This window comes from the organism of the source record quoted next, unplaced genomic scaffold, assembly GCF_019419815.1.
Source record: "Pyrus x bretschneideri cultivar Hongxiangsu unplaced genomic scaffold, Pyrus_bretschneideri_v1 Contig31, whole genome shotgun sequence".
Lineage (NCBI taxonomy): Eukaryota > Viridiplantae > Streptophyta > Magnoliopsida > Rosales > Rosaceae > Pyrus > Pyrus x bretschneideri.
This window is the reverse complement of record NW_025999624.1, coordinates 3856050-3858262: the sequence shown is the minus strand read 5'-3', so window position 1 is coordinate 3858262 and position 2213 is coordinate 3856050. Positions and strand designations below refer to the sequence as shown.

Sequence of the window (2213 nt, the reverse complement as noted above, 5' to 3'; positions counted from 1 at the left end):
GTTTAGTCTGACCATAATGGTCGAAAGAACTAGTGACTGTTGATTTTATTTCAGAAAATGATCCCTTGGATGAATTAAACTTTGATGCAAGGATATCTACACTTATATGGGCTGAGGCAAAGGTCCGAGTCATTGGTAAAATGAAAAGCGCATTTTCCTTGAAAACTACCTTAGCAACGTATTTGTTGATGTTAGGTATCAAATACGAAAATTTCTAAATTTGGTATTTATTTGCTATGATAAAAACAACTTACAAGTTGCCATAAATTGTTTAAATCTCAACAATCATTTAAGTATTTATTATTTCGTACAAATATTACTTTGCAAATTAATTGATTGACTAGTTTATTACAATATAGTTACTCAAACCGTGAACTGAACTTGCGTGTCGTGTTTATGACCATCATAAACGACCAAGTATCATTGGGTGAAAAAGATACGACAAGTAGGAAAAAGAACACTAGTAGCCTTAACTGTTCTATAGTAAATAAACAAACGTATTTCCCAAGCATTATTATTCCTACAAAATGAAAATATGACATAAGAGAATAAATTTGTTAAGAAGCGAAGAATTGTTGAAGTACAATAGATTAAATAAATGGGCGCCCTTTTTTGGTAGACCCATTTCTTGTACTTTCGTATATTTTTGTAACTATGTTCATGTAGGTTGATATTGAGTCAAAAAATAAAATTGAAATCAAAACTCGAGGGCTTAATTGTAATGATCAAATTTAGGAAGGGCAATTTGTAGTTCACTTAAGTGGGACTACGCCCAACACCGTGCCATCCTCCTTCCCATTTCTGCAGCTTCACTCTTATCTCTCTAACTCTCAAATTCTCTCGCTAAGCTCCGAGAGCTTCTCGCCTTCATCCTCTTGGAGTTCTTGACACATCCAACCCCAAAATCTTATATTGGAATCTCTGAGACTCAAGGTTTTAGCCCCTGCATTTTCTCTGTACCCTTGCCCAGTTTCTGGTGGTGGTCTTCTCTGGGCAAACTCCGACAAGTTTGTCGCCTGTGGCGCTCGAGTCTAGCTTGAACCTATCCTAGGTAACTATTCCTATCGTTTTGCATGGGCTTTACATTGAGTAACTCAGAGATTCTAACATGCATGCTCTTGGTGTCCATTTCCAGAGTCTAACGAAGCACTCCGGCGAGTTTCTGTCGAATCTGAGTTGGGTTTGACTCTCATTCGCCTTATTCTGTGTTTGGGTAAGTTCCTGAGCCTTTAGGATAATTTTCCTTCGATTTAGAGCTAACAAACCTTCGATTTGGACACGGGGGAAGGCCCTGATCGTTTTCTGCAGATTCTGGCAATGGCACCAGCGACTACCAATGGCAATCTCCGTTGGACTTAACGGCGATGTCAATTGTGTCGTTAGACTTAACGGCATATTCTCCTCCACGTCAACTCTGTTAACTCTTTTCAGCGACGGCAAGTGCGACCTGTACTCGTTGAACCGTGACGGCAAGTAGGGTGTCGCGTTTGCTGGCGACGGCGACCACACAAGTGCGCGTGTTTTCTGGCATGTGACGATGCATGGCACCACCGCGGCGGCACGTGGCCTATGCATGGCAGCGCGTTGCTGAAGTACGGCAATGCATGTAGGACCCGAGACCTAATTTTGGGTTTTTTTGGTGTTCTAAATCACGTGGCGCCCTCTGTTTGTACAAATTCGATGTCTAAATGATAGTTTAAATGATTACTCATAGTTTCCACTTTAAAGCTCATGCTAGTAATGGATCAACTAGATGCTACTTCATCTACTTGCTATACATTTTGAATTACCTTGATTATATGATTAGTATTACTTTCTTTGATATGACAAGCGATGTGATTTGAACTTGGCTACGTAAGTAGTTTTTACTATATATGAGATTTCAAAACGAGGTTTATTATATTTAAATGATTTTAACTAAATAAACTTGATCCAGCTTTTGTTTTTTACCCCTCAGGATGTAGCGTCAATAAGGAGAACCCTAGAGGTGACAAGCGGGATTGGCAGTGAAGCGTCCATCCTCTTTACTTTGGGTGATGATTCTTTACTGCAGTTTTTTCTAGTTTGTAATAACTGTATGATCATATTTTCGATTACGCAAAGCACTGCACTTTTATGTGTTTACTGTTGTGTGAAACTTCTAGCTGCTCTAATGTTATGTGATAGTAATGGGATCTTATCCCTGTACTTGTGTCCCCAAGTGGGTAGGTTGA

At 39.4% G+C, this 2213-nt stretch overlaps 1 long non-coding RNA gene across 1 annotated transcript; it reads left to right on the top strand.

The window, feature by feature from the left end:
- The first annotated feature begins 797 nt into the window (after nt 1-797).
- Nucleotides 798-2213, top strand: LOC125480017. Its single transcript, XR_007260425.1, has 3 exons — nt 798-1051; nt 1136-1606; nt 1958-2213. It is a non-coding gene; the product is annotated as an uncharacterized LOC125480017 (long non-coding RNA).